We start from the raw sequence: 25618 nt of genomic DNA, 5'->3' as shown, positions 1-25618 counted from the left end.
AATATCGAATCCCTTGGACGCTTGAACCTTCATGCTCTCAATGTCACGAGCCATCTTCTCATACTTATCGAACAACTCATTCTCCTTGTTAACCGGAGGGACAAAGTATTCCCCAGCATATTGCTCATCTTCTAGATCGATCTCTACGGGAGAGATGACTGGTCTGGTGAGGTTAGGAGATGTGGCCGGAGGAGGCTGAATGGTGGGATCTTTAGAAGTAGAGACCTTTTGAGTACTCTGGTCTTTTAGATGAGTCACCTCATCTTTCAACCCTGCTATATCTCGACACATATTTCTCAACATTTCCTGTATAGTTATCATGGGGTCCACTGGATCATTAGCCATTTGGTTGACTTCAAAAGAACCTGACAACTCTGGTGAAGATGGTAAAGGTGCTGTTGGTGACACAGTGGGATCAAAATGACGAACAAGTCTAGACACTGAGGTAGGTCTAGACCAGGTAGGTTTAGCTTGGGTGCCCTTTTTTGAAGCGATGGTTGCTATCTTTCAGAATCCTGATTGGAAGTAACATACTAGATCAATAATCATGAGATAAAGATTCTGAACAAATAGAGAAAAGAGTAATCTTGAAATACATCAACGGGTATGTTAATTTGGAAAGAATCCTCAATCTATTCCTTAAGGTGTTCTTTGGGTATAACCGTTCTTCTTTTGGGAATGAAAGAGTCAGGAACGATAAACATCCTTAATCAAAATAAGTTTCGATCTCAACAACGATCATGCACTCAAAGAATACAGGTGAGATCAAACTTTTTCATCAATGATTTCGATATGATCCAGGGGTAAAAGATATATGATAAACATTGGATCAATCAATGGCTCAGATAATAGACCATGGCCATAAGAATGACAAAAGTAGGGTCAAGGACCAGATCTAAAATCTGAATGATGGATATCAACAACAAGATGAGATCAAGATGAGATGAGATAGCATAAGATTGCTTTCAACAGATGGATCATGAATGAGTAATCCTATGAGATCTTTGGAAATGAATGGGATTTACATCCTAACCCCAAAGGAAAAGTTTTTTAATCTTCGCACATTTTATCAGTGTTACCTGAAGGCATCAATCCTAACCCTAATCTAGCGGAGTGGAGAGAGGATCTCGACTCATGACTTTGTTTGTGTACCTAGGACCGATCGTAGCCATTGAAAGATGGACTACGGCCTAATCTAGACACAAATGGGTAGGATATCCTAAACTAGGCTCACACACACAATTGGGTAAGATATCCTAAACTAGGCTCACACACGTGATGCACATGTGTTCGTATACTACATGCATGTGTGGGTTAATCTAGGGGTAAGGCCAAGAGTTCCCTTAGCGCGAATCCATGTTCGATATACTGTACCAGTGTCCGGCGTATCAGTACGTGAACAAGAGATCCGTTTACGTACCATAAAGGTACTAGGCTAAGGGTGGAATGCTTCTCTAGCACAGAGGCACCAGGTGATGAAATCCCAGTCAACCATGCTAGATAACACTCCGGGTTCCTAAAATAGGACGTGTGTGCATGTGAGATGCAGGGGTTTAGATGAAAGTGATGTAAGTGTGTGCAATAAGTTCGCGCAATCTATGATGCCTTCAGGTTTTGTTAGATTAAGTTTGAGTAAATGTGATGAGAAAATAAAGCATACAAACTAATCTAACAAGCATAAAAGAGATAGAGTTTTCATGAGCCAGTTGAAATAGATTCAAATGAGTTATCCTTTGGAATTGTAATGAAGTTAGGTTGTCCCCAGCAGAGTCGCCAGTCTGTGGGACCCGATCCCGCGAGAGGGGCGTGGGGCGCGAGCCGCCGCGCTCTCTTCTCTTGGTCTCTCGTACCCACGCGATTGGCGTGTGCCTTTCATTATTGATTTTAATTCGTCTTTTATGTGAACTTGGGATCACTAAGACAATCCGAATTCCACACAAAAGAGACTGACAGAGTCGCCACCTAGATGTGGGATCTAGGACCCATAATTAACCAGAAATCTAGACTCGCTACCTGGTTACAAGAATGGAAGGTATGGGGATTTATCCACCATATGCACCATTCCTGCCCGATAATCGGTCTTCAATTCTAAAAGTTAACTCTTTTAAATTTATTTTAAATGGCTCATTCAACCCTATGTTAATGTGCGAACTAAGTGACATGCATCCTAAAATCTAATTTCAATGGGAATCCTAAATGTGTATCTTGATTTATTAATTTGTCTGGGTTCAATCTAAGTGAAAGTTCTCCTAGAATTCTAATTTCATGGAAAGCCCTAAATGATTTGATTAAGCATTTATAAGAAAATTAATATCCAAAACACCACAATTTGTTGTGGTGCCGACTCGCGGGTGGTATGCCGTCAGACATCCAAGCTGCCTACGTACCCAAGCCTCACTGGGATCAGAGTCGACGTAGTTCGGTGCACCTAAGCTAAGCTACTTATGCCTAACTCAACTAGGACACCGACCTAGACAGAACTGACTGTTTCAACAGTTTTGAGAGAAGTTATTTAATTCAAGTTGAGGATTTTATTATCTTAGGATTTCATCTGAGATGCTATATGATTCTTATCTAAATGCAAGTTGTTCCTTAGACTAATGTAAGTTAACCTACACCATAGTTTACTAGGCTCGTCTTAAGGAAAGATTGGGCAACTAGTGTAACGAGACCTATGGCACGGTTGCTATACATAACAAACGTCCGTGATGAGGCTGGACTCCTAACTCTAGGACTCCCTAAAACCTAGGACACGACCTGACACCAGGGTTCCTAAATTGGGCTCTAATGTTTCTTAGATCGGAAACCATGATCCAATGGTTCCGAAAGATACAAGCTGAATCGATTTAAGTTCTTGAGGTTAACGAATTTCAGATTTTAAGGATTTTCAGTTTTTGGGCACTTAAGGAATACCAATGGTTCTAGGGTTCACCAATTTCGGCCCAGAATGGCATCCAAGGGAGGGAATCGTGCGCTCTTTCCTTGTGCAATTTAATACTTAGGTTATAGCATCTTATTGCCTGGCAGATCTCAGGATTTTCGTGGACAGTAACCTCGGAGCCAACAACATGCTATAGCTTAAATATTCAAATTGTCAAAGATCAAGTTGCAATTGGGATACGATTATGGATGCACTGGCCATTTTTCCAGGAAAATCTAAAGATCCTAAAATTTCCGTTTCAATGGATTAAGGAGTGAACATGTGACAGAATTTTAAAGTTCTTTAGGAATTTTTATATGATTTTCAATTAATTTCGAATTTTCCATGGATTTTATCAATTTTAAGCATATGAGTGGTTTTACAAGTGAAATTGTTGCAAACAAATTCGAAATGAGTTGAAATTTTTACAGCAGCAATATGGGAATGTATGTAGCTTACTGTATGAGTTTTGCAGATTTTTACATTAATTTCACATTTAATCTGGATTAAACAATTAAATGACCAGATTGCACAATTAACACAGAAACTAGTAGAAATATAAATCTAAATTCTATGAAATTTCTACAGAAATAAAATATGAATATAAATAGCATGCAGTGAGATTTTCATGAATTTTAGAAATTATTTACTACTGACTTCGGATCTTTTCAATTTTCAGCCCAGATTATGAATTAACACTACACCACACATGAAACAAGATCCAAATCACTTGAAACTTTTACAGCAGAAAGAAATGTGAAATATAAGACTTATGTAAAAATGTTATGAATTTTAATGATGATCTGATGTTAGTAAAAATTCTCCCAAAATCTGATAATTTTCAAAGAAAGCATAAAATAATAACCAAACAAAGTCCAAAATTTATGAAAAACTCATGGTAGAATGTATTAGTACCATATTAGTTTTCCATGAAGTTTCATTAATTTTGGAATCCGTTTAATATATATTTTATTTTTCTTGGTCAAAAAGATATTTTTGAAGAGTTTTCTATTTTTAAAACACGCTTTTTGAGAAAATTATGATTTCGGAAAACATCCTCCAACCTTGTTCCGATGTGATGAACACAAGAAAAATTTAAAATTCCAAAAAATAGATCATCCTGAGATGACTATTTTTTCGAATTTCATAATTTCTCAGCCCATATTTTAAATAAAATACCACTCTTCACTCAAACTCGAAAGAACTGTTGATCCAACGCCCGATCTGATCCGATAGTTATGGTACTCTATTTAGATCAAACATTGTATTAACTTTCGGGATGAAACGGATTTGGAAAGCTTACGCAGATCATGACTTTAAGCACACGCAATTAATATTCAATTAAATTCAATTAAATGCTTAAAAATCATGCAAAATACATAAAAAATACCAAACGATCCTGAAAAATCCGAGAACAGTGTACTTACCTCTGATGGAGTCTTCGCCGAATCCGAAAGCCGCGGAGTCCGAAAAACCTCGCCGTTGTACGATTCGCCTTGCTTTCTTCTTCTTCTCTTTTTCTTTGCTTTTTATTAGATGAGCCACACTCCTTTTTTCTCCTCCTTGTTTTTGAGAATACAAGCCATATTTATAGCTGCATATAGGAACACTATTTGAGATAAAAAGACATTTTTAATAGCCATCATAAATGACTAAATTTTAAACATGTGTGGTATTGGTAGCCACCATGGGTGACCATGACCAACCACCATAGATGACCATGACTAGCCATCATTGATGACCAATGAAAGAAGGGAGAGAGAGAGAGAGGGGCCTCCAAAAAAGATTAAATTTTTTTCTTTTGTTGACTTTGGTGTGGGAACATGAGGTGTGGGAACATGAATGGCAACTTTGGAAACAATATAGTTTCTTCCCTGGTGGGTCCCACTTATATTGCATGTGTATGGTTGTAATAATTAGAAATTACTATTTTCCATATGAGAACACATGGGCTGCTGTTGTGTAGAGAACAAGCTTGCACGTAAATGCAAATCCAAGTGGGTCCCATTTTTCTCAAGCTTGCACGAATTGGTCAAGGCACTCCTCCAAAAATTCCACTTGTCCAATTGATATGTGTAGCCAAATCATTTCCTCAATATAATCCGGATCTTCCAATTAATGGGCCACAATGATAATTGACCATGCTTTCTAATTTATTCCATAATTTGATCCAAACCGTTCATTTAATGGGTAAGGGGGAAAGAGAAAGAAACGACCAAGGGAATCCAACAAGGGAAGTGAACTAACCAAATATGGGGGTGGTTTTACCAAAAATAAATTTCGATTTCCTCCCTCTTGCTTTGTTGATTTCAATCTCAACCATTGAATTTAGGAATTTCACTCTTCTTTGTTCTTTATCTAACCTTTGAAATGCTTGAAACTTTCAAAGAAAAATAACGGTGTGACGTTTTCAACTTGGACCCAAAAAGAATTCTTAAATATTTGGCCTACTAAGATATCTTGAAAATTTTGGATTTTCTTCTTTGATCTTGACCATCCAAATTGGAACCCACACACAATTTTCTACTTAGATTGTTCCACAATTGCAATTTTTCGTAAAATTTCATCCTTTTAGCATATTTTCCTCGGAATTCCCTCAATATAAACCTGAAATACCAGAAACAAAGAAAATACCTTAGTAGTACGGCTTTAAATGAGAAAAATAAATGCGCTCATCAACATGTTCATGGTGGGCCCACTTAGTGGGTACAAACTCTCTCTCGCCTGGCTAATATAACCATTCTCAACACTTGGCGAAAAGAAAATGCGGAACATTGCAGAATAGATCGGAACGATTGAGAAAGCATAAGGGACGAACACGGGAATGAAAAACACTAGACTCCGACAACATCACACTAACTTCTTTGTTGATTAAAACGAATCAAAATGGGGTGTCTACAATAGCGAACTTGGGTCCGATCAAAATGGGGTGTCTACAGCCGCCTGCATTAAATACAAGGCACAGGTCCCAAAGCGCTAGGAGACAAAAGACCTGTCCGGCTGTCCGGACAGGATATGGCGCGTTCGCTAGACGACAAAAGCGCTAGACGACAAAAGACCTGTCCGGCTGTCCGGACAGGATAATTCAAAAGACAAGAGACCTGTCCGGCTGTCCGGACAGGATAATTCAAGATGACAAAAGACCTGTCCGGCTGTCCGGACAGGATATGGCGCGTTCGCTAGACGACAAAAGCGCTAGACGACAAAAGACCTGTCCGGCTGTCCGGACAGGATATGGCGCGTTCGCTAGACGACAAAAGCGCTAGACGACAAAAGACCTGTCCGGCTGTCCGGACAGGATAATTCAAAAGACAAGAGACCTGTCCGGCTGTCCGGACAGGATAATTCAAGATGACAAAAGACCTGTCCGGCTGTCCGGACAGGATATGGCGCGTTCGCTAGACGACAAAAGCGCTAGACGACAAAAGACCTGTCCGGCTGTCCGGACAGGATACTTCAAAAGACAAGAGACCTGTCCGGCTGTCCGGACAGGATAATTCAAGATGACAAAAGACCTGTCCGGCTGTCCGGACAGGATATGGCGCGTTCGCTAGACGACAAAAGCGCTAGACGACAAAAGACCTGTCCGGCTGTCCGGACAGGATACTTCAAAAGACAAGAGACCTGTCCGGCTGTCCGGACAGGATAATTCAAGATGACAAAAGACCTGTCCGGCTGTCCGGACAGGATATGGCGCATTCAAAAGACAAAGGACCTGTCCGGCTGTCCGGACAGGATAATTTAGGCGACAAAAGACCTGTCCGGCTGTCCGGACAGGATATGGCGCGTTCGCTAGACGACAAAAGACCTGTCCGGCTGTCCGGACAGGATATGGCGCGTTCGCTAGACGACAAAAGCGCTAGACGACAAAAGACCTGTCCGGCTGTCCGGACAGGATATGGCGCGTTCGCTAGACGACAAAAGCGCTAGGCGACAAAAAGTTTTACCAGCAAAGACCTGCCCGGCTGGCCGTTCACAGCCCTAGCCGAGCAGGACCACATGACTTCCTGAACCAAGGACGTCCAGGACCCCTGGCCGCCCAGGCCCCTGGTCAAAAATTCAACCGTGCTGGATAGTCGAATGCCTTCTGCCCGGCCGTATTCCTTCAGGCTAAACGCCAAGGCCAGGCCAGGGCGCCAGGAGTCTCCTGTCCAGCCACTATTTCTCCTAGCTGAGTCTGTGCCCGGCCTCAGCTGCCTGGAGGTCTTAAGGCCGGCCCGACGCTGTCTTTACCTTCTCTTTGCTTCTTCTAGCCACTTTCATGGCTTGAAGAACCAGGGGGCAACTGATAGGGTCCGGACTCAGCGCTGAGGGAATCCGGACTCAGCAATCCGGACTCAGCACTGAGGGGTCCGAACTCAGCATCCAACTAGCTTCTGGCACGTGGCCCTCACAAGGACCGTTGGAAGGCCAACACCTGTCTCCACTAGGTGTGAGGGTCCGGACTCAGCGCTGAGGGAATCCGGACTCAGCAATCCGGACTCAGCACTGAGGGGTCCGAACTCAGCATCCAACTAGCTTCTGGCACGTGGCCCTCACAAGGACCGTTGGAAGGCCAACACCTGTCTCCACTAGGTGTGACACCTGGACCAATCAGGGACCTCCACCTGCCCTCCTTAGGTATGAAACCTGGTCCATACAGAGGCCACCACCTGTCCTAGACAGGTGGCTCAGAATCACTATAAATAGCCTTCACTTGTGCTAAGGTGAGGGTCCTGGAAATCTGAGAACCAAAACTCTAAGCTTTTTGCTCTGACATTGCTCTACACTCCTGCTCATACTGACTTGAGTGTCGAAGCGCCCGTCCGGAGTATCACTCCGGGTTGGTCCTCTGACCCTTTTCTTTCTTGTCTGTACTCTGTGCAGCGCAGGACTCAACCAGCCATTCAGCCGTGGCTCGTTAGCCCGGACCACCCAGCCCTACCATAACCTGGTACCGATTTTAGGTCTAACAAGGATGATCCGATGGAGATGTTTTTTCCCCAAAAAATCAGCTCCATCGGATCCTCCTAACCCTTCAATCTATGGACGAACCTTCAGCTGAGGAGGCAAACCTTAAACAAATTGAAACTCCAGGGGTGTATTTGTCACGTTTTAAACTATAGGGGTGGAAGTGGATATGTCGGAAACTAGAGGGGGGTGTAAATGTAATTATCCCTATTTCTAAACAAAGACTGCCTATAAATTAAAAACAAGGGCGGCACACGTGATTGCAACTTTTTTTTTTTTTTTTTTAAGTTTCGGGTCCAGATGCATTGGACCACTGGCGTCATGTTAGTCAAAGCAAAACTCACGTTTCACACGAGTTCACAGCCCTTGGTTTTTACACTCACCAAATTTATTTAAAATTTTCTCCAATCACTGTGTAAATATCATAAGACAAAAATTCGATCATTAGATCCCAAATTGCTTTGGATGTTGAATGATCTAGTGGCTGTGATATCACTTGATCCTACCTAGGTTTCAATGCCGCAAAATCTAGTGGCTATGATACCACTTGATCCAAAATTAATTCGAATGCTGTATAATCTAGTGGCTCTCGGGTTCAGGAATTGAAATGAAGAAAGAAATTCTTGTTTTTAAGATACAACAAAGCACACGTTTTGGATTTGATAGAAATTACGAAAGAAAAACACAAAGTACTCAGAACAAGCTAAAGTTCAGCAAGAAGACAAGATCTCAAGGCTAGGTTTTTTAATGAATTAGTATCCAATGAATGATTGGGTCTCTCAAGACTAAACTTAATTAAAAAATGGGTGTAAACACCACAAAATTCGATGGAACATCCTAGAACTGAATTGAGTGTGTCGACGTACAAAAACATCTTTCTCTGTTTATATGTCTACTCATATAGGATATTTTGGTAAAATGTCATACATAAAACAACAAATAATATTTCATTTTTATAATATTTCATTTTTATACTTTAGGTTCTCTCTCTCACGTAACTCTAGGCCACAAGAAGACAAGAGTATACACGGTTCACCTCACTGTGCTACCTCCACGGACAAGGAAACACACAATCCATTCAGAATCAAAATAGTACAATGTTACCTCCACAAAATAATATGCATGTTGCTACACCGATAAACCCTTCTCTTCAACCTTCTATTTAGCTAGCCACAAAATAATCTGCATGTCTCTACACCGAGTACAAGAAAGAAAAAAACCCTCATTCAAGAAGTACTCAGAAAACCCACCAACACAATGCTTGTGTTACAGTGAATAAAATCCACAAGAGGAAAAGATGGAAGGAGAAGAATACCCCTTGAGTAAACAAGAAGTGGAGGAACTACCCTTTTTGCTTCACTACAAAAAGACTTTAAAGAGCCCAAGAGAAACCCCTTTTAGCCTTAAACTTTCTCTTGAACCTTTAGAAGAAGAACCTTACTTTTGCTTCGCTACATAACCCCTCTTCGAATCAAAGAGAAAACCCCTCTTTTCTTACCCTGGCTTTCTTCTCTCTTTTCTACATTTTTCCTTCTTCAATACATTTTTCCACTTAAAGAACCAAGTGAGACCCACTAGTAAAGAAATAAAACCGGTGATACAAAATCAACAATACATTATGGCTACGACAATCTCTTGGTAGATCACTCGGATTGTCACAAGAAACCTCTAAATGTTTTTTTTTTCTTGCAATCCAAATTGGGTCATTTTCTGGAAAGGACAAACAATGGGGTGAGATATTGTTATGTGCTTATGTTGTGGGTAGTTTTAATGTAGTGTTATGTAGATAATGGTATGTAGTTTAGGGTGGTGGGGTTAATAATTTGTTATGTGTCTTGTTAGTGGGTAAGTGTGCTTGTGATGTGGCACTCTCTCTTGCTTGTATTTATGTAGTAGTAATCTAATGAAATGAAAAACTAGAAGAGAAGATTTTTACAACACCAAAGGAGACTTTGTTTTGGAGAGTCATGGCTTCTCTCAATTTGAGCCATTAGGAGGTCCGGTTGCCTCGAATCAACCTCTTTCCCCCTCATTTCTATTTTCTTTTTTGTTTATTTGTGTTATGACCAATTAGGCACGTAACAAGTGGTATCAGAGCCGTTGATCCTTCACCATGGCCATGTCGTCGGAGTTTTGGGAATCGATACGTGAAGATCTGCAGGAAATTAAAGCATTGGTTTTCAAAATGATTGAAAGACAAAAACGATTTACGGAGGTCTTAAAAGAAACTCGCAAAGCGATTAAGGAAATGCAAAAAGAACATCAAAAGTTGAAACTTGAGCAAGCTATTGTTCGTGTAGAGAAAAGTTCAAGATTTGATTGCGACAAAGATATTTTTGTTGAATATTTTTCCAAGAATCTTAATTATTTTTTCCAACCATTCGATCATTTCATTACTTCGATGCGGTTTCTTGAAAGATCATATTTCTGTTTGAGTTTGATTGTGGTGAATTTTGAATACTAGGTTAAATTGATCGTGACCATTAAGATTTGGGACCCCGGCGGACTACAATATTTTCTCCAATAATTCGACCTTAAGGACAAGGTCGATTCTATGGGGGAAGGAATGTTATGGGCTTATGTTGTGGGCAGTTTTAATGTAGCAGTTATGTGGATAATGGTATGCAGTTTATGATGGTGGGGTTAATTATTTGTGATGTGTCTTATGTAGGAAAGCAAACAAGCTAACCTACATGTATTAGTCTCTTTCTCCAAAGCAGAATTTTATTATTTGGCCCTATTTGTTTTGGGGGATTTGCTAGCATGCATCGCAGAAGGCATTTTGCGGATGGTCTGTTCCATGTTTGCATGTGACAGCGGCCACAAAGGCTCACTTTTAAGCACATTTTGTCTTCATTCACGAGGTGGCTGCTGTCACATGCAACGGACCATCCACGAAATGCCTTTTGCGATGGACGCTAGCAAATCCCTTGTTTTGGATTTTGATAACCAATTGTGAGTCCCAAACCGGTTATTGGACTCAAAATTAAGCCGATTGTAATTAGATTTTTGGGAAAAATACACTTAGACCTCCTGTGGTTTCTGACACATTCAACTTGACCCCAAAAGTTTGAGAAGTTACAAGTAGACCCCCTGTGGTTTCAAAACGTGACAAGTACACCCCCTCCGTCAACTGTCCGTTAGTTTAACTTGACGGAAAGACTAAAACTAACTATGGTTAATATTTTGAGGACAGAAATACCCTCATTTGCAGAGGGTTGGGTTACGCCATTTTCCACCGCCACTGTCGCCCCTCCGGCCACCACCTTCGTCGTCACCTTCGGCCACCGCCGTCGTCGCCGTCGTCGCCATCTCCGGCCACCGCCGTCACCACCACCACAGACAATCGAAACCCACCCCATGGGTACATGAAACCCACATTTTATCAGCTTCAGAATCGCATTGCTATATACAGTGATATACCTAAAACACTATGACTCTGTCTAAAAGTCTAAAGCATAATCAGTTTTCTGAGAGAGAAAACTGGAAATTTGTTAGAAATTTCATCTAATGGAAATTTACAAGGGCTTCATGAGGGATTAAAAATAAAAAGGAACAGGGAAAGCAAACAAGTTAACCACATGTATTAGTCTCTTTCTCCAAAGCAGAATTTTATTATTTGGCCCTATGTCTTGGATTTTGATATCTGATTGTGAGTCTCAAACCGGTTATTGGACAAAAAATTATACCGATTGTAATTAGATTTTTGTTGTCTCTCGTAACAGGTAAGAGTAAGACCCAAGTACTACCTCATGTATTAGATTGTAATTAGATTTCTAAACAAAGACTGCCTATAAATTAAAAACAAGGGCGGCACACGTGATTGCAATTTCTTTTTTCAACTTTCGTGTCCAGCTGCATTGGACCACTGACGTCATATTAGTCAAAGCAAAACTCACGTTTCACACGAGTTCACAGCATGGTTTTAAATTTCGACCGAAATCCGAAATTTCGGATTTTGGTGGAGACCAACACCGAAATCACCAAAAACCGAAACGGTATTTTATTTTGGCCGAAATTTCAGAATTTCGGTCAAATTTTCAATTTTTCCGAAATTATCGAAATTTCACCCCAAAAACCTGTTTTTTTTAAAAAAAAATTAATTTAATATTCCACCGAAATTTAATATTGAATAAAACATTATTTTCTTTGTTGTACTGGATTTTGACCGAAATTTCAGGGTCCGAAACCGATACCGATACCGAAACCGAAATTTTTAACCATGGTTCACAGCCCTTGGTTTTTACGCTCACCAAATTTATTTAAGATTTTCTCCAATCGCTATGTAAATATCATAAGACAAAAATTCGATCATTAGATCCAAAATTTTCTGCAATGAATGATTGGGTCTCTCAAGACTAAACTTAATTTAAAAAATGGGTGTAAACACCACAGAATTCGATGGAACATCCCAGAACTGAATTGAGTGTGTCGACATACAAAAACATCTTTCTCTGTTCATATGTCTACTCATATAGGATATTTAGGTAAAATGTCTTCATTCTTTTACTTTAGGTTCTCTCTCTCACGTAACTCTAGGCCACAAGAAGACAAGAATATACACGGTTCACCTCAATGTGCTACCTCCACGGACAAGGAAACACACAATTCATTCAGAACCAAAATAGTACAATATTACCTCCACAAAATAATCTGCATGTCTCCACACCGATAAACCCTTCTCTTCAACCTTCTATGTAACTAGCCACAAAATAATCTGCATGTCTCTAGACTGAGTACAAGAAAGAAAAAAACCCTCATTCAAGAAGTACTATGAAAACCCACCAACACAATGCTTGTATTACAGTGAATAAAATCCAATGGAGGAAAAGATGGAAGGAGAAGAATACCCCTTGAGTAAACAAGAAGCGGAGGAACTACCCTTTTTGCTTCACTACAAAAAGACTTCAAAGAGCCCAAAAGAAAGCCCATCTTTTAGCGTTAAATTTTTTCTTGAACCTTTAGAAGAAGAACCTTGCTTTTGCTTCGCTATATAACCCCTCTTTTCTTACCCTAGCTTTCTTCTCTCTTTTCTACATTTTTCCTTCTTCAATACATTTTTCCACTTAAAGAACCAAGTGAGACCCACTAGTAAAGAAATAAAACCGGTGATACAAAATCAACAACTCAACATTATGGCTACGACAATCTCTTGGTAGATCACTCGGATTGTCACAAGAAACCTCTAAATGTTTTTTTTTCTTGCAATCCAAATTGAGTCATTTTCTGGAAAGGACAAACGATGGGGTGAGATATTGTTATGTGCTTATGTTGTGGGTAGTTTTAATGTAGTAGTTATGTAGATAATGGTATGTAGTTTAGGGTGGTGGGGTTAATAATTTGTTATGTGTCTTGTTAGTGGGTAAGTGTGCTTGTGATGTGGCACTCTCTCTTGCTTGTATTTATGTAGTAGTAATCTAATGAAATGAAAAACTAGAAGAGAAGATTTTTACAACACCGAAGGAGACTTTGTTTTGGAGAGTCATGGCTTCTCTCAATTTGAGCCATTAGGAGGTCCGGTTGCCTCGAATCAACCTCTTTCTCCCTCATTTCTATTTTCTTTTTTGTTTATTTGTGTTACGACCAATTAGGCACGTAACAAGTGGTATCAGAGCCGTTGATCCTGCACCATGGCCATGTCGTCGGAGTTTTGGGAATCGATACGTGAAGATCTGCAAGAAATTAAAGCATTGGTTTTCAAAATGATTGAAAGACAAAAACGATTTACGGAGGTCTTAAAAGAAACTCGCAAAGCGATTAAGAAAATGAAAAAAGAAGATCAAAAGTTGAAACTTGAGCAAGCTATTGTTCGTGTAGAGAAAAGTTCAAGATTTGATTCCGACAAAGATATTTTTGTTGAATGTTTTTCCAAGAATCATAATGATTTTTTCCAACAATTCGATCATTTCATTATTTCGATGCGGTTTCTTGAAAGATTATATTTCTGTTTGAGTTTGATTGTAGCGAATTTTGAATCCTAGGTTAAATTGATTGTGACCATTAAGCTTTGGGACCCAGGCGGACTACAATATTTTCTCCAATAATTCGACCTTGAGGACAAGGTCGATTCTATGGGGGAAGGAATGTTATGGGCTTATGTTGTGGACAGTTTTAATGTAGGAGTTATGTAGATAATGGTATGTAGTTTATGGTGGTGGGTAGGGGTGTAAACGAGCCGAGCTTGGCCAGGCTCGGCTCGGCTCGGCTCGTTAAGATCAAAAGCTCGGCTCGGCTCGGCTCAGGCTCGAACCAGGCTCGGGCTCAGCTCGGTTCGGTTAGGCTAGGCCAGGCTCGCGAGCCTTACCGAGCTCGGGTTATATTATGTTCACACCCCTCATCTTCCCTGGACAGCCCTACGAGTGTAATTTGACTACTTTTTTTACACTATGGGGGGTGGTCCTAGTAACAAATGGGGTTCCAAAAATGAAGTGACATATTTTGCCCCCCCCCCCTCACTCCCTGGACAACCCTTTTAATGTATAAATTAATATATAATATATATATTTAAATATATTAAATTCTTAACGAGCCTTAACGAGCCGAGCCGAGCCTGGCCTAAATTAGGCTCTGCTCGTTAAGCTTAACGAGCCTGGTGAGCCGGCTTGGCTCGGCTCGTTAAGGATTAGAGCCGAGCTCGAACGAGCCTCCGAGCCCGAGCCAAAATTGACACCCTTAGTGGTGGGGTTAATTATTTGTGATGTGTCTTATGTAAGAAAGCAAACAAGCTAACTACATGTATTAGTCTCTTTCTCCAAAGCAGAATTTTATTATTTGGCCCTATTTGTTTTGGGGGATTTGCTAGCATGCATCGCAGAAGGCATTTTGCGGATGGTCTGTTCCATGTTTGCATGTGACAGCGGCCACAAAGGCTCACTTTTAAGCACATTTTGTCTTCATTCACGAGGTGGCTGCTGTCACATGCAACAGACCATCCGCGAAGTTCCTTTTGCAATGGACGCTAGCAAATCCCTTGTTTTGGATTTTGATAACCAATTGTGAGTCCCAAACCGGTAATTGGACTCATAATTAAGCCGATTGTAATTAGATTTTTATCCTCTCTCGTAACAGCCAAGACCCATCTACCTCATGTCTATTTCTAAAAAAATGACTGCTTACCAATTAAAAAACAAGGACGGCACACGTGATTGCAATTTTTTTTTTAAAAGTTTCGTGTCCAGGTGTATTGGACCACTGAGGTCATCTTATTATTCAAAGCATAATTCACATTTCACACGAGTTCACAAGTAACAACCCTTGGTTTTTACGCTCACCAAATTTAATTAAAATTTTCTCCAATCGCTGTGTAAATATCATAAGAGTAAAAGTCGATCGTTAGATCCGAAATTGGCTTTGGATGTTTAATGATCTAGTGGCTCTGACACCAATTGATCCAAACCTCGGTTTCTATGAAGAAAAATCCAGTGGTAACCATACCCCTTGATCCAAAATCGATTCCAATGCTGTAAAATCTAGTGGCTCTCGGGTTCTGGAATTGCAAAATGAAGAAAGAAATTCTTGTTTTTTAGATACTACAAAGCACACGTTTTGGATTTGATAGAAATTACAAAACAAAAACACAAAGTTCTTAAAACAGGCTGAGGTTCAACAAGAAGACAAGACCGCAAGACTAGATATTTTATGAATTAGTATCCCATGAATGATTGGGTCTCTTAATACTAAACTTAATTTAAAAACTGGGTGTAAACACCACAAAATTAGATGGAACATCCTAGAGCTTAATGGAGTGTGTCGACATACAAAAACATCTTTCTCTGTTCATTATGTCCACTCATATAGTATATTTTGGTTAAATTTAAAAAGCATACATAAAACAACCAATAATATTTCATTTTTGTACTTTAGGTTCTCTCTCTCTCTCTCTCTCTCTCTCTCTCTCTCTCTCTCTCTCTCTCTCTTTTCTTTCTTACCTAACCCTAAGCCCTGACTCTGTACAATATGAGACCAAGGATACCCCAATGGATGGTCCAATTCAAAATGGAATGTAACCCATACTCAGATAGTAGGATCCTTAAAATATTCCAAAATGGATCCTGTCCCATAGTGATCAGGATGGATCCTGACCAAGACATTAGTGGATCCGTGGACAACCCTACAATAAACGAGACCCAACTACATCACCTTGAACCGTGGATGGGTGGAGAAGGGCAAATTTCAAATCCTCTCTTTATGCTTTGCGGAATAAAGAAGTTATTCTTCTTTGCTTAATGATGGAAAAGCTATCAAAGATACTTCTGAGAAAGTTGATGGATATTGAGGCAAGACGGGTGGACGTAGCGCGTTAGGCGTGGCAGTGGGTCCCTACTCGAAATCTACTTTCCGTCGCATTTCATTGCTCAAATGATAGTAATTACGAAGTTGCAGACTGAAAGTATTGACGCGAGATTGCCTGATATTAAGAGCATGTAAATGGTATTTCTGGTCACTTTTGGTAACTGACACCCATCTCTTTTATATAGAATTTCGTCCCGTGATTAGGATCAATGAAAACATATAACTAAACAAATTGAGTAGAGCATAGACCAAAGGGGAGGTGAGGATGATATCTGCGCCAAGGTGTTTCGATAAACAAGCGCTCCACTTGTTTGTCGTGTAGTATTTAAAGGGATTTTAGAGGATATTATGGTTCTCAAAAAGCTCTTTAAACCCTTTAAATACTACATGACAAACAAGTGGAGCGCATGTTTATTGAAACACTCGGCGCAGATATCATTTCCCTATAGCTTCTATATAATTAGACATCGTAAACAGAAAACCAGACTCTTCACAAACGCCCGAATGGATCAATGACATGCCTTAGGTACCATTTGTTGTAGGCCTTTTTCGTTTTGGATTTTGACAAATTATTTTTGAGTGCAAACTTATTATTGGACTCAAAATTGAATTTAATTTTGAGTCCAATGATAGTTTTGGACTCAAAATCCAAAACGATTTTGATCCCAAGCAAACCGGCCATAGATTTTTTTTAAAGAAATTATGAGGATTGATTATGTAGTAATCAGTTCCCGGATTAATCAATTTTAGCAAAAATGCCATTTGTTTGACACTATTTCACAATAGATTAATCAATTTTAGCAAAAAGTACCATTTGTTCGACAATATTTCACAATCAAAATTTGGAGTCTTCATAATTGATTGTGCACCCAAAAAACTCTAGAAATAATCGATTCTGATTGGTCATATGAACAAAATTCCTGTTAAGTGACAGAAACACCCTTAAGATTACCCAATTCACATGTCACTCTAGAATGCTAACAAACATTACACTTGTCATTACTATTATTTTTTCCACATTGCCCACTGTACACATGACCTACATCTATAACAAATTATACGGCTGATGCAGGTGGTCCCTTCAATTTTCTTGAATTTTAATTCCTGCTGTTTGGTTGAAGGTTTGCCCATCCAGAAAAAGGTTTGGTCATCCAGAAAAGGTTCATAGACTACAACTATTTCATACATAATACAAATCGAAGTTGAAACACCCCAATAAGAAATGAAGCTAAAAACGTTGCAAAGCACACAATGCTAGTAATCTCAATCCAGGATAGCATTAAGCTTGAATGCAGTGCATAACATACAAAGAATATGAGTCGACAAAGAGGGAACTGAAATCTTGTAGTTCCTCAAGAAAGAAGAAAGTAAAAACCATTCACTTGTAATTTGAATTTAACAAAGAAATAGAATATATTATCAGGGTCTCTCCATTTCTGGAAGACATACAAATGTGGGCATTCTTCCTCTCTTATAACCTAAGCTTTAATCTCATTCCCTGTACAAAATTGGCAGAGCCTGTTGCGTCTAAATGATTCTCTTTTTCCCACGAGCAGACAACTTTGTTAAATTGAGCAATCCAAGTAGTTCGGAGTTACTCGGTTCCAACATCATCCCTGTTATCTTCCCAGCAAGCTTAAATTATGATTAATATGGCAACAAAAAGATCCTTCTCTCGTCTTCTGCAGCTCACAATTTGAAAAAATGTGACAGAACATATAAAATTAATCATAGAAAATAATCAAACAGACGTTAAGTTTTTGTACATGACCAAAACCTGTACTTTGTAACACAAGTAAAAAGCGCTGCTACTTTTAGGATAATGCCTATACTATGCAAATGCAATGACTGCTAATTTCATTGGATAAATCTGCATTTTTTTGTGAGTGTGTTGTCATGGCATGACAACTTTGCTAGATTGGCACTTCCAAATCTTTAAAATGGGAGCATCAAGGTCTCTGTTTCTATGGACATGGCTCACATAGCCACAATTAACCATAAAAATCTCAGCAAGAGGTCAAGGTTGCAACACATGCTTGAAAAGTATGGACTTTGAAATCCTCACTTGTTAGTTCAGCCCATCAAGAGATTTTGGAAACAAAAAAACATTTTCCATAAAAAAAAACATTTCTTAACCATAACTTTCTCTTTGGTCCACAACTCCACAATCATATCCAAGAACCAACAAGAAATGTCAATATCAATTGTAAGAGAATAATAAAGATAAATAGCAACATAGAAATTGGAAAGCTCAAACAGCAGACCACGCTCCTTATTTCACACATGATCAGTACATAGATCAAACAAATTAAAGAGACAGTATATTGCATTTCGATCTTTTAAACCATGAAATAATAATGATATATATCAAAGCTAGTCAGCGGCATGCAAATCAAGGGATTACACAGAAACAATCAGACCATTTGAACATCAGCCCATAGAATGTCATATAAGTAGTAATCCACTCCAATCAATTGGAGTACTCTAAAATGAAAAGTGCCTACTTCCCTTTCAGAAATAGCATATCCAAGGGCAATGACATGAATAACCTCTTACACAATCCTTCTTGAATCCCCAAACCAGCTAAACCCATCATTGTCTACCAAGAAGTCACATTTCCTCTTCTGATTTTCAATAGGCATGGTCGTAGGGGTTTTTAAGAGGAGAGCACAACAAAAGTGCCATCCCCAACAAAAGCACCATGTGTGACACATAGAGGGGGGAAATACCTTCTTTGATACCCATCCAGCTTAAGAGGAATTGGACTTTGGCCTGTGTTTTTATCAAAATGAAAGAAAAGAGTGATGGGTCAGTTGCTTTGCTCCAGTCTCTACTTTTGCTGCTTTTGGTAGAAGAGGAGAGATGAATTACACATATCTTCTTCAGTGCTTCGCCGGAGGAATCCAGTTCTGATGGCACTGTAGGCTTCACTTTGATCATCCATTCCTCGTAATATGGGCTTCAAATGAACTGAACAAAAAAAAGAACTACCATTTGATGAATAAATCATATCAACAACCATTCAAAAAAATGAAAAAAAAAAGAAAAGAAATTGCAACAGCATCTGAGAGAGAAGCTTAATAATGGACCACATGAAAGGAGAGATTAATCATTATTGGACAAAATATTACCAGAACATAATGGGTGAATAATAACAAGATTCTTCCAAGATAAATTTATCCAAGCAGCCTATCCAATCATAGGACCATCTTATCGAAGGATTTCTATCCCCGTGCTGAACAGACCCTATGTCCCTTACATTGAAATAGAAGCAATTTACACAGGGTTATGGAGACCTGTCCCAGATCTCAGGGCGACATAGGCTGAAACACACAACAAGGAGCTACACAAAAACTCCAAATGAAAACTAAAGCATCCTAAAAGACAACATGAACATATGGGTCTGGTAATGCCATTCATAAAAAATACATATGGGTCTGATGACAGTGTTAACAAGTAGAAAAATATCATAATTTTGAAATTTCCTTTAGGACAATGAAGAAAGAATAACCTGAGCAGGGTGTGGAGTTTTCCAATGCCTCCCTGAGTAGGTGCTTTCAGGTGGACAGCCTTCCAAGACGAGATCATCCTCACGATGGACCATTTGTGCAATCGACATATGTAGACAGTGGACCACTGTGCCCTCTGTGTGCAAGCCGGCGAATCTGTAGATCACTTGCTACTCCATTGTTGTACGGCTTGAAAGGTCTGGGGTAAGATTTTAGGGAGGTTTGGTATGTTGTGGTTCTTCCCTAGAAGCTTATCCTCCCTGTTGGAGGAATGGTCGTCTGTACATACCCTGGCAATCAAAAGGGAAGGTGCTATGAAGAGTGGTTTAGCTTGCCCCATTATGGGTTCTATGGAAAGAGAGGAATTCACGGGCCTTTAAGAGCAAAGTCAACTCACCCCAATTCATTTATATAAAAGAAATTGCTTTATCCCTTTCATGGGTCAAAGTCCTTCTAAGTTTTCGGTTTGTTTCTGCTTTCCAGTTGTAGCAGGGATGGCGAGACATTTGCTTCACCTCGGAGGCGAGGTTGGTTCCCTCCCTTGAATGAAAACCCTTAAATCCAAGTTCTCTAAAGTCGAACTTCGATGGTTCAAGTCTTGGCAATCCAAGACCAGCTGGAGGAGGTTTGTTTTTTTAGGGATGATCAGGGAGCTACCACGTGGGCCTTTTTAGGACCCATAGGAATTGGCAACTCGAATGAAGCGGAGGTTAAAGTTGTATTCCAGGGCATGCGACTTATAGTGAAGCCTGTCATGGATAGCCTCGTGGTCAAAGGAGAGTCCCAGAATATAATTCGGTGGTTGATGGGGAGTTGTCCTCCTCCATGGAGGTTTGCGCCTTGGTTTGATGAGATTCATGAGAATGAAGATGACGTCCCTATTTCCTATAGGCATGTGAGGAGATCGGCCAGTGATGAGGCAAATAGATTTGCCATGGCAGGAGTTGCCAAAGCTTCTTTGGAGTTATTCGACTTTCTACCCCCTGAGTATCATGTTTATGTTCTTTGTTTTCTTTTTGTTGTTCTTTCTCTATCTTGGTTTCGTCCATCTTGGTCCTCAGTTGTATCTTTCCAGTATTCTTAATTGAAAGCTTTGCCATTCAAAAAAAAAGTTCCAAATTTTGTCCAACCCTGGACAACTAAAGACCAAAGTTTCATCAGGATACTGAAGGTGAATTATCTCAATTTCTTGTAGCCCCAGTTTCAAATCCTCTATAAGCCCACTTCTCATGTCTTTGTTGAGCATTCTACTTAGAGTCTACTAAAAGGGTTCTCCAATTACCTCTACCATTCAAAAAAAAAAAGTTTGCCGAAAAGGTAAAGCGGAAAGGCAACAGCGAGTTTCTCTGATGAAGGCCTCGAGGAGAATTGATGAAACCATGCGGCGACCCCACTACAAGAAATATTGGTATTAGCGACCCACTAAATTGGGTCGCTAATTCTAAAAATATCGTATTAGCGACCATTTCTTTGGGTCGCTGTGTGGTCGCTAATTCGAGGGTCGCTAATAGTCTTTAGCGACCCAAATTAACATGAGAGTAGCTAAATGTTACCCATTAGCGACCCCATCAAACAGTTTCTAATGACATCATACAACCATAGCTAAAGGTCTGTAGGCAACCAAAATAGATAACCAAATCAAGCATTAGCGACGGTCGGAGTGGTCGCTAATATATTTGTAGCGACGAAATATGTTGGTCGCTACTAGTGATTATTAGCAATAAGAATAAATTCGCGGCACTAAAAATCTGTTAGCGACCAACATATTGCGTCGCTATTAATCATTAGATCTTTCTTTCTGTGACCAAATTAATTTGGTTGCTAATACTCAATTTTAAGATTATTTTTTTTTGAAAATTTTATTTTATTATCCTGTTGCACCTACACGTGTACAGTATATATCAAAACTTACATAAATATCCATAGTCATAACACACATTCAATATTAAAATTGAAATGACATATAAATCAAAACTTACAAAAATATCCATATACACATTCAATACTAAAGTAAAAAATTAATTGTAGACATGTCCATACACCCAACACCCTTAACTCTAAAAAAAAAAAAGTCCTTATTCATGTATATATATTATGAGTCCTAGTACTCCCCATCCTCTCCGTCAACATCTTCTCCATCATCATCTTCTCTGTCACCATCTTCTCCATCAACAACATTTTCTCCTTGCCAAATTGTTGGCTGCAAAAAATTGCAAGGAATTTGGTGTGAGAATTTAGTGGTGTTGATATCATGAGTAAGACAAAGGTAGTGAAATTAATTAAAATATGAGCACTAATATGAGCAAAGCTATGGAAATTAATTAAAATATGAGCACTGAAACAAATACAGCATCACTCTCGGAGTAGAGAAAGGGGAGTAACTATGTTCCACCTGAGACAATCAAAACCCTATATAGATACAGCAATGTATAGGCTAATCGAAATTCCTAAAGTTAAACTGCTTTAATTTTCAGAGAAGCGCAGGTGAAAATAGCAATCAAATTTGATGATGCTAAGGGGTATTTTCGCAGAAGATATAAGAAGCCATGCATGAACTGTATCTTCCTTGATCCATGTAGTACCTGTTGAGTTTGTAACGATCCTGAGAATCAACTTGCGTCCTGACAAACACTCGGAGCTGTTGATTTCATTAGGCACTACACTACAAAATGATCAAGCAGAAAATCTGCCAAGAGAACCTGAATGACTTTGCTGCTTCTCTTAAGCATTTTTTCTTTTTATCTCGGGACCAAGATTGCATTGGTGAAAAGTTCGAAGATCAGACAAGATTGGAATCAGATAAATTACATTAATCAGTTCACAACCATGCTAATGCAGCTCAAGCACATAGCAGACTTGCCTTTCCTAGCTTGTTCAGATTCTCTCTCATATCCTTCAATAGCTCTGGCACATCCCCCTCCCATTAACAGAACACGAGTTCGCTTCCATCCAGGATCTTCTCAGAAACCTTAATGAAAGACACAAAGGTCAATTAAAAATATGGGAATGGATACTGCTCAAGAATTGAAGTGCTTTAGTTAAAAATACAGAATGCAGAGAACTTACAGTGGCTGTATACATGTTACCGAAGTGCTTGACATGGGCATAGTTAGAGTCTATAATCAGTGAGAATGCTAATGAACTAAACAGCTAATTTGTTAATAGTGTAGAAGTTAGTTAGTATAAGAAATGCTTTATCGTCACTTGGTTTCGAGGAATTATTTGTTATTTACAGAACTTAGGGCAAATTAATTTACACAAGTAGGAGTGATGCTTGTTAGGAATACATAATCAATTCTACTTAAGTAACAAAAGTGCGAACTTTCTCGGTTTTATATAACCATTCTATGATTTCATATCAAACACCCTTTTTCTTCTCAACACTTTAATCAATCTTGCATATTATCGAAAGCAGCAAGCACCTTACAGCTCCAACTTCCAACATCCAAGGTATAGGGTACAATGTTCTTGCTTATTCCAAGTCCCTTCGGGTGAAAAAGATTGCATATTGTATGAACTAGAAGTGTCTTTGAGGCAAAGGAAATGACATCAAAACTAAGCAATCTAAATAGCGTATACAACAGAAAGGTTGCTATGAAAAACACTTTTATATTTTGCATATCATCCTTTCTGCAAATGGTTGCATTTAGCTATCGGGCCTTTTCTGCAGATTCATGGGCCACGGCAAAATAACAGCCTATTTCAATAACTATACTGACGGGCAGATCATAATCGTTCAAGTGGATACTTGATGGAACTATGATGTTCTGGAGCACAGAATCAAGAACCTTAGTTCTTACCTTAAAATTAATCAATAACTTCCCTATTTCCATGTTTACAGTAAGATTGGAAGCATGACTAACCTTGGACAACTCTCAAGACCTTAGGATTTACAAATGGGAAATGGAAGCAAATCTTTCTACTCTGAGAATGATGGATACTTGAACATAGTTGATATCATGAGTAAGACAAAGCTAGGGAGATTAATTATAATATCATAGACAAGCCAATTCAATGAGTGTTAGAATTTAGTGGTGTTGATATCATGAGTACTGATATGAGCACTTCTTCATTTTGAAAATTGGACAGAACCTATTCTTTCTCATTTATTATTTACACAATCATCAGTGGTTCATCACAATGCCACAAAATGGACTTAAAAAGAGTAAACGGTTTGGGCATTCATCAAAACATGAGAGTCGCTAGGATCAGACCCAAAGAAAATAATAGAGGCAAAGGGGTCTCTGCACTAATCCATATCTGCGATTTGAGAGCTTAGATCAGACAGAGTCCGACTCTTAAATTTCTGCAATTGGATAGTAAGGGGTGTGATGAATTAAGCGATTATCTCAATCAATACTACCTTTAAACAAAATCACAAACCCACATTATACTAATCCACATAATCTATTCGTTAAGCATGTTTTTTTAATTCATCTCATAGAGAAAGAGTTACCTGGGTTGAGAGCAAATAGTTGCAATCACCAAGTGCTCGCTAATCTCCGGTAATCCACTACCGATTGAGTTCTATTTTACTCTTCTTCGAATTTTCACTCCTCTAATTTTGGCCGGCGAGAGATGGCACTCCGAGCGGGCGAGTCGCCGGAATTGGGATTTGCAGGCCGCGAAGATTGGAGATGACAGCCGGACCTGCAAACAATCATACAAATAGAGCTTTAAATCTTCAAAAACAAAGATTGAAATTTCATGTTCTCAAACCCAGGGCGATGCCAGAAATTTTGCATAAGGGGGGCAAAAATTATAGTAATTTTTTTTCTCCATACAAATGAAAGTAATATTATAGTTTCCAAAAAAAAACCCTCTATATATTCCATCACCAGCGGCGTAAACATCACTTCGGCTAAAATGCCCTTGGCTATATATTTCAATCTTGTTCCGGAGAACAAAACATATTCAAGTGAGGAATGATAGAATGAAGTGCGGCATACAAAAACCAGCTACAAGGCGCCTCCATTGGTCCAATCTTAAGAAAGTGAGAAACTGGATCACTTTCTTAAGATTGGACCAATGGGGGCGCCCTTGGAGCTGGTTTTTGCAAGGGCGCCCTTCAGTCTATCATTCGTCAAAAAGTGGAATGTTAAATTCTCTTGCAAACCCCACTGGTGGAATGGGACCAATGTGCATTTATAACTTGTATAAGTAAAAGAATAATAAATGGATTCAGTGACAATTACCAATGGGGTGCCCTTTCATCTGTTTTCTGCATTCGGTGACATTCACCAATAAAGGTATATTTGTTCTTTCCCAAAAAATTAAGGGGGGCAATTGCCCCCCTTCCCTTACAAGTGCCGTCACCCCTGCTCAAACCCTAAAACACACTTTCAACAGACCCTAAAATGGGTTGTGGGGCTGTTGACAGATGGAAAATGGAGAAATGGGGAAGAGATAAAATGGGGAAATGGGGAAGAGAAGAGGTCCACTGAGAAATGGGTGAGGGTGGGTTGCTCGGATGAGGTGGAGATCTTATGGTAGTTGGGCTGAAATGGAGGTGAGTGGTGATGGTGGACTGGGTTAAGAGTGGACAGCACGCGAGAAAGATCGCCAGAGAAGAAAATGGAACTTCTTCTCCCTCCTCTCCCCCTCTCTCTTTCTCTCTAACGAAAACCCTAATGAGAAGCCCCCCATTTTCAAACGTGAATCACCCCTTTATTAGTTAGCCCTAACCCTACTTCTAATCTTGGCCATTGATTATGCCTTTAATCCTAAGACCCACAATTGTGCCTTCTTAAAGAACGAACATTGAATTTCAGGAAGGTTGCGAACATTTAATGGGCCACAACGTAAATAGTTTGTGTTCCCAAAATCATTTCCGTGGAATGATCGCAACCTTCTGATCTACAGAGGTTCCATAATATGCAGTTTCTCTTTAGATTGGAGGGATGATGATTGGCCAATCAAATGGACAATTTGGATCATCCTATGGTGT

The 25618-nt window shown here is 39.4% G+C and overlaps 2 long non-coding RNA genes across 6 annotated transcripts; both read right to left on the bottom strand.

The window, feature by feature from the left end:
• Positions 1-18398: 18398 nt before the first annotated feature.
• Positions 18399-20871, bottom strand: LOC143876491 (uncharacterized). 2 transcript variants are annotated; one of them, XR_013250403.1, is made up of 3 exons: positions 20069-20863; positions 19674-19961; positions 18399-19132 (listed from the first exon to the last, which is right to left on the bottom strand). It is a non-coding gene; the product is annotated as an uncharacterized LOC143876491 (long non-coding RNA). The 2 variants fall into 2 exon arrangements; XR_013250402.1 differs by having other exon boundaries at positions 19674-20871.
• A 743-nt stretch (positions 20872-21614) lies between these two features.
• Positions 21615-25338, bottom strand: LOC143876490 (uncharacterized). Of its 4 annotated transcripts, none has more exons than XR_013250399.1 (5): positions 25023-25338; positions 24128-24321; positions 22532-22639; positions 22254-22391; positions 21615-21871 (listed from the first exon to the last, which is right to left on the bottom strand). It is a non-coding gene; the product is annotated as an uncharacterized LOC143876490 (long non-coding RNA). The 4 variants fall into 4 exon arrangements; XR_013250398.1 differs by having other exon boundaries at positions 24867-25335; XR_013250400.1 differs by lacking the exon at positions 25023-25338 and adding an exon at positions 24491-24560.
• Positions 25339-25618: the final 280 nt, after the last annotated feature.

Source organism: Tasmannia lanceolata, unplaced genomic scaffold, assembly GCF_043159265.1.
Source record: "Tasmannia lanceolata isolate RefF3 unplaced genomic scaffold, GAP_Taslan_0.1 ptg000005l, whole genome shotgun sequence".
Lineage (NCBI taxonomy): Eukaryota > Viridiplantae > Streptophyta > Magnoliopsida > Canellales > Winteraceae > Tasmannia > Tasmannia lanceolata.
Note: the sequence above shows the minus strand (reverse complement) of the source record. Positions and strands in the feature narration are given on the sequence as shown.